Genomic DNA, 12,563 nt, shown 5'->3' with positions numbered 1-12,563 from the left:
TTTTAAGTCTGATACTTACAATACATAAAGCAAGTTTAGATACAATCCCTTTGGGAATATATATAGCCAACTCACTTTTATGCTTCCCTTTTAAGTATAAATAATAAATAAACTTATGTTTAGTTTTATTCGAGTTTAATCAAATGTAATGATGCACAAGGACACTAACAATAAACTTTTCAGAACATATAAATCCAGTCAAAGCAGTAGAATTAGGCTAATAATGTTGCAATGAAACAAAATAATAATAAACATTGATCTCTCAAGTGGTCAACCATAGATTTGGCCTAATACCACTTCAGAAAGTGTGGAATTTCCCGCAAACAATTGTTTTCTCCCGCAACCAACACATACCACCCACACTCATCCATCAAATTGTGCCTGTGGGCTCCCACGGTACTCCCATGGGTATGCAGGTCTCTATTTGACATTTTGTTTGCCGTATTTTGTTCCTAATCCACAGACATTGTTTTAATATAACTGAATCCTGTTGAAAAAAACAAGTTGTTGCTTCAGTTTCAATTTATGTAATCTTTAATCTTCTATGTTAAGCTTTTTTTTCCACATATACATTGTAAAAGTACTATAGAAATAATACTGACTCAAATTTTAATAGTTATTTAAAAAACGTGAGCGAACTAGTTAATCTTGCTAAAGATAAACGCAAAAGGTGTTCAATCACTTGTTGAAAGTTCACTTTTTATCCGTTTGGCTCTGTATTTACTTGTTTATACATTACTACTAACTCATATCAATAAAACGATTAAATGAGTTTATACTAACAACAAAGCACTGATTGCATAAATCTACTTTTATGGTTTTACATTAACTTTTCTAATAGGAAACTTACACATCTGTTTAAGGTAATGCACTTTCATTTAAAAAAAAAAAAACTAAGTAAATGAGAGAATTAATTTTGGGTAGTACTCAAAACCAGCAAAAACCACTGACAAGTCCTAGTCGTGCTTGTTGGTCCACTGATGAGCTGTTCAAGAACATACCGCTGGTAGAAAATGTACAGAGTATGATTGTATTAAAACTTAACTAAATCTGTAACTATAAACTGACTAACTACAGTGAACTGTATAAAGTCCTGCCAATAAAACAAAGAGACCTCTTATCAAAAATCCCTCAATTATTAGCAGAGATGAGCCAAACTACTTAATTTTTTTTACTGAGAAGTACTTTAAGGATTAAGTTTAACTCTTCTGCTCTTATATAAACTCAATTGTTGTTTTCAACCAAGATTAGGGTGTAATTGCTAGCAATTTTGATACACTTTCAGGGTTATTCCTCACCATTATATGCTTGCAAATGTTCTTTCTGAAAACAGAAGATATCAATGCGAGTTCGACCTTTGTACACATTAAGTCTTGAGATAAGAAAACATACTGTGCTTTCTTTTTCCAAGGAAAAGGCTATCTGGACTTACATTTTAATTTACATTTGACAGTATAACAATACGACTCCATTAAAGTCCACGTGATATCGAAATTTTCACTGTTTATTTTAGCATGACATGTTAGTCTCAACTCTCAAATGAATACCTGCAAGTTAATTCAATGAATTTTTGTTTTTGGTAATTTAACTAATGAAGTAACTAACTAAAATATAGAACAATTTGCTTCCAAATTCCTTTGGAATGACAAAATATTCCTTCGATGATGTCAGTTTGACGGATTAAGGCTGGTTTATGCTCCATTCAAACACAGGGTGTCAATTGAACTGAATTGTGGGTCCGTCTGTGCTGCTTCAGAAGTTAGGAATTTCTCAACATTTCAAGCGCCAATGGAAGCGTCAGCCAATCAGATTGCTTTATGCAAATTCCCCAGCTCAGGCAGTAGCCGATTTCAGACTTGTTTCATTGGCTTATGCTGCTATGATGATCGTGTCACTTTAGACACGCCCTCTATCAAGCACTGACGCTGAAGCCCTGTGTGAATCGGGCGTTATACTTCTGCGACTGATGTGACCCACGTCATCTGCCTTGTGTGTGGTAGGGTTGTCGAGATACCATTAATTTATGTTAAGCTGCTACACCAGCTGAAGAACACTGAAAAATGATGTCTGCAAAACTGTTGCAAACAATTTATTTGTTAAATTTAAACAAACAAATTAAATTTATTTAAACTCTACGTAATTTGTTTAAATTCAGCCTTAATAAATTGTTTACAGCCACTTAACGTAAAAAAATAGAGTAAATCCAAGGAATCATCTCTGAATAATTTTTTTTCAGTGTATCCCGATACCAAGTAGTATTGCAATACAGTATAATTGTGTAATAAACTGTTTTATAATTCATATAAGGCCTATTTTAAGTTAATTCATGATTCCCTTATTATTGAAAAAAATAATTACTTGCACGTCACTGTAGTTTATTAAAATTTAAATTATTTTCAAAATTAAATACATTGAAATAAAGATACAAAATATGAGTAAAATATAAATACATGAAATTTGTTACAAAAAGAGCATTTATCCAAAAAAATTAGGCTATATGAAGGTCAAAAAATAGTTTCTGTTTCCTGTTGCTATTTTGGGGTAGATAAACTGTTAATGACAATACTATCGTTAACAAACTACAGTGGCACCGCCAGTATTTTGGAGCCATAGTATCAAGATACCACCATAGTACCGGTAAACCGTGCAACCCTAGTGCGTACTCGTGCATTTATACTTCTGCATTCAGTTTGTTAAACAACTTTAAATCAAAAGGTAAACACAAAACAAGTTTCCATCTGGAGCTACTTCAAGAGACTTGACACTTGCAAACACTCGCTACAACGGGTTCACACGGCTCTCAGTCTCGCCCACACTGATCACGACTACCAAGCTGACCAATCCCAGAGCTTGCGCTACTCGTCACAGAAGTACAAATCAGCCTTAAGCCGCGCCCCTCAAACCATCAGTTTGCTGCAAGTGAAATAAGAAAGGAGGAGCTCAAAAATAACACCCCACCCCCTACTCAATATTCCATTTCAGTTGGGAAACATCATCATACTGGAATAAAAATCTGCAGAGACCTCCAGTTTATGTGGACTTAAACCATACATAAAAGGCACTCATTGGTAATTGGGGAATATCACCATCATTTTCTATATTTTACCTTCAATAAAATACTTTAAGAACATTTAGTATTTGAATATTTACATTGCATATGCTTCTTCACCTTATAAAGGGTTAAACTACATCTATAATACACACTGGAGGATGAATCTAATCGCAGTGATTATTACGGTTGCAACATAGCATGAATTTCCAAGAATATACATCCTCATTCTTCAGAGTTCCCAGCATCTCGCATCAAGAATGTCATTTCTCCGGTTTTGTCCGTCAATGTTGAAATGCTGCCCTGAATGCTACAACTGTGCCTAAAATAGAGTTGGAATACAAAGAATATGCCTTTTTCCCCTCAGAAACTTGCGTAACTGTAGGACAACTATGGAAAAACGCTGATGAATAATTTACAATAGGCACCAGCGTTCTGACTAGGACTTGGTCAAAGACGTTATTGTACTGAGAACATTCAAAGGGTTAATATGCTTGTCAAAACACACAGTTCAGCTAACTATCAGTTAAGCGCTTTAGCAGTTGCAAATTTGCCTTGATTAAATTAACATACACAAACTACGTTTCTGATAAACTTGCATATCCTTTCCACCTCAGTCACTAACTCTGTTCTTAAACAAGTACTCCTCTTTGTATCTTAATGAAATTCCAAATAAAGCAATATACTACTTGTTCCAGTCATTTAAATACAAGTACCAAGCCTTGCAATTTCTAGCTGTAATGATTTTTTTTACAATGATCCAATTTCCTGAGTTGAATCTAGCATGTTTACAGAGTCAACGCAACTATAAAATATTTATCTTAGCGTCTGTTTAAGCAGCCAATGTTAGCACAGTGTCACAAAAAGAGTCATTACATTCTATTTGTACTTAAACACAACAAGTAGTTGAGTAAAAATTTAATTTATGGCTGCAATTGTTGACACAGGTTTGTAAAACAACCCAAGCATGCAAGTATATTTAACATACAAGATGCACTACTGCATTTCCTGTTGGTCTTTATTATCAAGGCTTCTCAGACATAAAAAAAATATATATACACAATTATTTTGTTCATTGTCTGTTTAAGGAGCGGGTTGGTCTGTCACTCATGCCAGATGCAAAAGAAATTAACCATGTCTTGGAAATACTTGCAAATGAGATACACCAAAAGAGACACATACATGACCATGCCATTAGCCATTTCCAAGGCAAATGTGTCCTTGCACTCCAGAAAAAAAATATATATCAGGAAAACAGCTTTGGAAAATTCTAAAACATGCTAACAAGATTCAAAAGACAAAATTTCCATTTCGCATTTCAATTTGAAAAGTACTTCTCTAACAGGTAAATTAATAAAAAAAAAATGTTGATGATATCATCTAGCACTAGACGGAATTCTGTCCAATGACATGCCTTCTTGGAGTTAAACGTCCACCTTGAGAAAACAAACAATAACAAAGACTCAAATTGAATATTTTTATTCCTTATTTAAAATTTAAAGTTATTTTCTAACAGGAAAATGAGCAAAAACATTGATGACATCATCCTGTACTTGTCAGAATTATGTCCAATCACATGCCTTTTAGGGTTAATTTTTTGTCCCCTAAAAAAATAAACAAGAATAAGGACTCAAAGATAACAATTCTAATTTAAAACAAAAGTATTTTTCTTACAAGAAAAATATTTTTTTTTTTAAAAAATTAAAAAAAAAGTGACATCATCCTGCACTAGACAGAATTCTGTCCAGTCACATAAAAATTCTCATTTAAAATGTAAAAGTTCTTTTTGAAAAAGAAAATGAACAAAAAAAAAATATTGCTTAAATCTTCCTGGACAAGACAAAAAAAATCTGTCCAATCACATGCCTTCTATAGTCAAGTTTCAAGAAAAAAAAAGCAACTATTTGTGTTTTGACTAATTGCACTTCCTGATCATTTTTATCGTCATGAGGTCATAATATTAATGTAGTGTAGCCTGTATGTGTTTTTGCTATAACTCTCAAAGTATCTGTAGCAATTGACTTGAATTTTATGAATAACCTTAATCTTTTTCTGAATAAAAGGTATGTTTAATATTCTGAATGAGAGCGAGTTTCAATTTTGGGTGAACTTCCCCTTTCAGATATCAGAAGTTAGACAATGCATAACATTCATAGCATTCAAATTCCAAAAAAGTATCAAAACACAGAATATGGGCATTATGCAATCAGGAAGTATTTACAAGAGCTTCAGTCCAAATATTGCAACTGATATTTGACAGCCAACTCCACAAGAGTTTGACTCCACTGAGCGAGCCCTTTAATCCAGGCCAAAAAAGGCCTTTTGCTAAACTACACATGCAAGCGAAATTATTCCCGCAGAGGCCTGCTGTCAAAACAATTGTGTTGAAGAAATGTTCACATTACAGAATGTATTGGAGTTTAAAACATAGTGTGGTTGGTGACAAAAACAGCTTTAACCCAAAAAAACTTTTAGCTACCAGATTTCCAACATAACCGCCACAGCAATGCATTTTGGGACATGCAGTTTTAAAGGGAACCTATTATGCCTCTTTTTACAAGATGTTTCAGCTCAAAATACCTCACAAATAATGTTTTAGAATTCTTTGAAGTTGCTCCCCTTAGTCTTTGATCCAAATTTTGGTGACTGTCGCTTTAAACTGAAATTACAGAGTGCTTTTTACAAAAGAGGGCAGAGCTACAAGTGCCTATGTGTCAGCATAGTGGCGGATTCAAAACAGGACTAGCGTTATCTTTGCGAAAAACTTTGGTGGCTCAGAAGAAGGTCGTCTATGAGGTCTACGCGCTACAACTCCACATTCATAATGCATCTTAGCTGATGACATTAGCTGCATCCCAAATCCTATACTTAAGCACTATTCTATGCCATTTTGTAGTGCAAGTAGTGAGTTCACACTTAAAAACTGTAAACATAGTAAGTGCACTTTAATTACCCGGATGATGCACTCATCCAGCCGGTAAAATGAAGTGTGGAATGACGGACACTTCACGCAGTCAACGACCGCAGGTTTGCTCACGTAGCGGAAGGGGCGGAGCTATCGGGCGCACATGTTGGATAACTTTTAGATGGTGAAAGCAAATTCTACTACGAGAGTGACTATAGCACCTCCCGATGGTGAATGCAGTTATACTCACGGCAGGTATTATTTGATAATTTGGTCATTTATTTCACCGATTTGGCAACCGTCAAACATCATCTGGGAAACGGTTTAAATTTCCGCTTGGTAAAATAATTTTGGGATGGGATTTAGGATGACACTACATACATATACTATGCTGTTGAGTGTGTAAGTGCATAAGTACATAGTGCATGAGTGCTTAGTGTGCAAATTGAGACGCAGCTATTATCTTCTTCAGCAGGTGAAAACTCTAATGGGGAACGGCTGCTTCTCACTCAGGGCTGATTATGCTAACAAGTGAGAAATTGTCACTAATGGGTGGGGTTTTCCCCCTCTGATAACAAGAATATAGGGAGAATTTCAATGAAAGCGTTTCTGCAGACTATTTTTATCAAGTGTGATTATAAAAAATAGAATTAATTAATTTTAGCCATCAGAGGATGACTATATTCTCACCCTGCTGCCACACAACTGTGTTTAAACCCCTTATAAACGTGATTTTTGCATGATAGGTCCCCTTTAACTCACCCAAGAATATCTTTCTAAAAACAGGTTCTGAAAAAAAAAACAAAAAAAAAAAAAAAACACAAATGTCTGTGCGTTTGACTTCGTGCTGTCACTCAGGTTTTGCCTCAGAGTAAAAAAAAAAAAAAAAGAAAAGAAAGAAAGTCAAGACAATGACGATCAATGCAAATGACAGTCTCATGTCAATGCCTGAGGTGAAATCCTTAAAACAAGTTGTCCTGAAGTATCTCAGTCTGATTGGATAACATGTCGTTTGCACATTCAAACACACACAAACAAACTTTTCTGGTAAAACAGTTTATCCACTGCTACCTGGAAATCAGTTGCTGTTTGTATAAATTCGCGCCCTCTTTTTTTTTTTTTTACCAACCCACAAATTACTGCACATAAAGCTTCTCTCATACAGGTTTGAGAGGTCTGAATATACTGAGTGCTTTATGAAATACAGCAAAAAGTTCAGAGAAGTAGCCAATGTAGTCGAGGTGGGGGTTGTATCGACTGAGCCAAGGTCAACAGCAATTCATTGATGCCACAGATTAGATTCTTGATTTACGATGTTCTGACGGTCTATTTACAGTCCATCATTCCTCAGTCCAAAAACAGGAAGTTATAAAAATGGATCTCAACTCCTAAGCTTGTAATAGCATGGACTTTGTTTGTGCTAGTTATGTATATTTCTCCATCCTATGAGTTTTAAAGTCAGGGAATTTTCTGTTCGGAGGAAAGCCGTTACTAGTAATTACTACTGTGCGTAATTAAATATACGGATTAGAACAAATCCTCGACCTTAAGACTTAGACTGTCACATTTTTTATTTAATGCCACTACGGACTTGAATGAAACAGCATAATTACTCCCAATCAACTTCGTTTGTGTCTTAACAACAATAAAAAGTACTCAAAAGTAAGCATTAACAATGAATGTTGATGGAACAAATACAAAAAAATTGACTTTAAAACGGCCAAGCATAACATACAGTAATATTGTTTCTGTGGTGAAACAGAAGACTAAACGCACATCAATATTAGTTATAAAAAACTGCATGCATTATTAAATTATGCAGTGAAATTTGGAACCCAAAGAAAGACAGTGATATATGATGCGGAACAGCCAGATATTCTTCATAACTTTCAATATGTCATCTCAAAAACTCTTTAAAACATTATGCTGTTATATAGCCTTTATGATTTGGTTGGTCTATGAACACAAAACCTTGTTTACCACTTCATCTCTTTAATTACATCAAAGCCACAATTGAATTACAATTACACCACAATATATACAACTGTTGGTCTAGACAGCTAGACAGTAGGGTTTACAAACTGGACCTCAATCCCAAAACCTTAGCTCTTTAACTACTACACCAAAATCCACTTTAGAATAATAATTAGAGCTTATTAAAGAACTATGCTAGTTTATACAGTAGGCTTTACAAACTGTTCTGGGACTCGACCCCAAAACCTTCAGTTTATCCCCTCAGCACTTTATTTACTACACCAAAGCCACACTACAAGTACAATTACAGCGCATTATATAACAATGCTGGTCTATAGTAAGGGCTTCAAAACTGTTCTGGGACTCAACAGTAAAACCTTCACTTCAATTTCTACACCAAAGCCACATTAGAATTACAATTACATCCTATTATATAGTTATGCTGATCTATACAACACAAACTGTTCTGGCACTCAACCCCAAAACCTTCTTTTTGACATCTCAGCACTATAACGACTACACCACAGCCACTCTATAATTACAGCACATTATATATATAACAACGCTAGTCTATACATTACTCCTCACAAACTGTTCTGGGACTCAACCCTAAAACCTTCAGTTTGACCCCTAGCACTTTAATTACTACCACCAAAGCCACCTTAGAATTACTAATACACCATACTATCATTGTATACTTATGCTGATCTATACAACAAACTGTTCTGGGCCTTAACCCCAAAACCATCCATTTCTCAGCCAAGTTGTTCAATTACTACACCAAAGACACATTAAAATTACACCATATAGAACTATGCTGCTCTATACAGTAGGCTTCACAACTGTTCTGGGGCTCAACCCCAAAACGTTTGGTTTGACATCTCAGCTCTTTAACAACTAAACCACAGCCACCCTACAAAAATACTTACATCATATCAAAGAACTATACTCGTTTATACAGTAGGCTTCACAAACTGTTCTGGGATTCAACCCCAAAACCATCAGTTTTTCTCCTCAGCGCTTTAAATACTACACCAAAACCACCGTAGAATAACAATTACACCATATCATATAACTATGATGGTGTACAGGCTTCACAACTGTTCTGGGCCTTAACCCCAAAATCTTCAGTCTCTCACCTAAGCTGTTTAATTACTACACAAAAGGCACCCTAAAATTACACCATAAGTATGCTGGTCTATACAGTAGACTTCACAACTGTTCAGAGGCTCAACCCCAAAACCTTCTGTTTGACACCTCAGCTCTTTAACCAATACACCAAAGCCAGCCTAAAATTAACATTTCCGAATATTAAGGAGCCATGCCTGTTTATACAGTAGGCTTCAAAAACTGTTCTGGGACTCAACCCTAAAACCTTCTGTTTGACGGCCCAGCTCTTTAACCAATACACCAAAGTCAGCCTAGAATTACAATTAAACCATATTATATAATTACCCTTGTCTACACAAAATGCTTCACAAACTGTCATGGGACTCAACCCTAAAACCTTTCATCTGACACCCAGCTCTCCATTTCCTTCACCAAAGTCACCCTAGAATTGCAGTTACAATATATTGTATAACTATACTAGACTACAAAGTAGGCTTCATAAACTGTTCTGGGACTCAAACCCAAAACCTTCAAGTTTTTCTCCTCAGCACTTTAATCATTACTACACCAAAACCATCCTAGAATTACAATTACAGCATATCATATAACTATGATGGTGTAAACCACTGGCTTCACAACTGTTCTGGACCTTAACCCCAAAACCTTCAGTTTCTCAACTAAGCTGTTTAATTACATACCAAAAGACACCCTAAAATACAGTTTCAAAAGTTCGCCCTTAGCTGATGACTGATTATGGAGCGTGATTGGCATGCTGTTCTGGGAGAGAGCCCTGAACTCATGAGATCCTCGAGCCCGGGGCTCCCTCCTGTTGCAGGGTGAGAGCGGAGTCTGAGTTCAGGTAGGTCTCGAGAACTCCCCTGCTTGATAATGTTGGAAGTAGATTAATGCTATGAAGTGTCTATGCTGTCAATTTAGATTTGTCAATTTACTTATGTCACACGTTTTTGGTCTGTTGGAGGAAACCGGAGAGCCCGGTGAAAACCCATGCAAACACAAGGAGAACATGCAAACTCCGCATAGAAATGCCGACCTGGCCAGAAAGAGTCTGAGCTGGTGACATTCTTGCTGTGCAACCGTGGTGCTAACCACTAGGCCTCCGTGCTGCCCTGACAAGGAAATGGGAGGAGTAGGAGTGGAAGGGGGGATTCTTCAAGATGAAGATGGCTGAAGTAAGATACTCTGGTTATTTATAGTGGTTAAGGAGTCTTCTGATCAAATCAGTGTTAGCTAATGCGGACCAGGTGCTATCAATCATAATCACGTGCTCCTCTCGAAATTAGTTTATAAATAAACTTTACTTAATGTTTTTTAAAAACTGAACCAATTACAGTACAAATACTTATTTAAGTGATTTGTTAAAGGCCTAGAACGATCCAAATCCAGACCCGAATCCAAATGTTGTAGGTTTGATGCAACACATGAGTTTACCACAGGTTATTTTATAATGCACTTCAGAAGATCACTGTAGCATGATCTGATCTCATGTTACTTTAGTTTCTAAACCATTGCACCAAATGATTACCATACTTAAATACCACAGTATTTACATGCATTTGTACTACAGGACATTTTTAAGAAGACAAAATGTAAATGTTTAAAACATGATAATAAAGGAGTACAAAATGGTTATTCAGCATAACTGGCTGTGACATCTCACAAGTCCCTTTTTATAAACTGGTATTTCTGGGACTTGACCCCAAAAAACCTTCAGTTTGTCATCTCAGTTCTTTAACTACTCCACCAAACACAATACCAGAATTAAATTTAACTTGAACAGTTGTGAATAATTACACCAATAGCAGAACATAAACTGATGTGGCTTAAAGGTTACAGGCCTTGGATGGGAAGCCAAATGTTGTAGGTTTGAAACCTGAGGTAGATCCGATCACCAATTTACCCTTGAGCAAGACACTTTACCTCAGGCTACTTAATAATACGACTTTAAAGAAACGCTGTTGTGTTACCACGGTAAAGTGTTGGTTGACACATAACACTTTGACTTTAATCTAGCTTACAGACATCTGTTTTCGTACAACGCTTTTCTAACGTTCTGTACCATAGTAAAGTCACATAAAGGAGCACTAATGACACTGTTTAGACATCACATCGCTATACTACCGCGGTTGCTTATAGATGTATAACTGTAGCACCATATTCTCGGAAGTACCCGTGTTAAAAGCATGATACATTCATTTCAATACATCAAAGTACGAATGTTTCGCCATGTATGAGCGACACAGGAATGGCATATATTGCTCCTATAGGGGTTATTTGTAATGCTGTAGTTTAATAAGGTGTTAAACACCTAATGTGCAGATTTTAGCGCATAAACAACATAAATAAACACGTATATCACACACATATGCGCGAGTTCCGCAGTGGACTGCAGCGCACCAAACGCGCCCTGCTTTCATTACATACGCGTTTATAAGGAAAACCGAACAAACACCCACCTGATTTGAGATTTGGGGTGATGATATGGACGTTAAATGCTGTGGAAAAGCCGGTGGTTTCACTGTGATCGGCGTCAGTGTGGATCCACGCACCTGACAACAGTCGGTGTGTTTCGTTTCGCTGTCTGATCACATTCAACACAAAGAGCGTCGAGACGCACAGAGGACGCAGGGAGCGTGGCGATTTTACGTACGACGTCGGAAAGCGTAAAAACTTTCCTAATGCGCTCTCTGAGGACCCCTAACTTCATAGAACCACACAGGTGGAATGATTGTTCAATTAATTAGTTCAATTACGTTAGAAATTGATTTCAGGCAGCCTAAATTGACCTTAATCACACCAAAATTGAAGGAGGAATCAAGTTAGGTGGAATCAAGTTAACCTACAATCCTACATTAACATGACAAATACACTGTACATTGAAACCTACAAATGTATCTCTAAATAAATGTAAATCTATAAATGTCACTCATTTTGAACAATATTAATTCAGACAATATGAGTTTACAATAAATGGCAGATTCGTGGTTCAACAAATCATTTAGAATCTTTCTGGGTGAATAATTGGCTTGATTACAGGCCTAACCATACTTGAGTTTAGCTCACTAGCAGGGTCGGATTGGCCATCTGGCAAATGTCAGAAGGGCTGGACAATTTTTTAAATGTGGGCCGGTCATTTTTATTTTTTAATATGTATGGTTTTTACATGCAGGCAGCTTTTATCTCTTGCAAGATGTGAATATGATGATGATGATGATGATGAGGATAGTAATAATAATAATAATGAAGTTCTGCACAAGACTTTTGGCCAGCGGAGAAATTAAAATGGTCATGCCCAACTGAGTCTGGTTCTCTCAAGGTTTTTTTTCTTCACTCCCATCAGGTGAAGTTTTTTTTCCCTCTCCGCTGTCGCCACTGCCTCGCATGGTTCAGGATTGGTAGAGCTACGCATCGATGAATTTGCTCTTCAGTGTTTGAACTCTCAGTAATGATTAAATCACACTGAACAGAGCTAAACTGAACTGAACTGAACTTAAACACTAAAACCTG

At 36.3% G+C, this 12,563-nt stretch overlaps 1 protein-coding gene across 1 annotated transcript in view; it reads right to left on the bottom strand.

Moving 5' to 3' along the window:
* mgat5 (alpha-1,6-mannosylglycoprotein 6-beta-N-acetylglucosaminyltransferase) overlaps positions 1 to 11,604 on the bottom strand; it is a 118,909-nt gene extending 107,305 nt beyond the window's left edge. The window contains 1 exon segment of the mRNA NM_001045311.1: positions 11,513 to 11,604. The gene's annotated coding sequence lies outside the window, so the exon portion shown is untranslated.
* Positions 11,605 to 12,563: the final 959 nt, after the last annotated feature.

Source organism: Danio rerio, chromosome 22 (genome assembly GCF_049306965.1).
Source record: "Danio rerio strain Tuebingen ecotype United States chromosome 22, GRCz12tu, whole genome shotgun sequence".
Taxonomy (NCBI): Eukaryota; Metazoa; Chordata; class Actinopteri; order Cypriniformes; family Danionidae; genus Danio; species Danio rerio.
The sequence above is the reverse complement of the archived record's forward strand: the minus strand, read 5'-3'. Positions and strand labels throughout refer to the sequence as shown.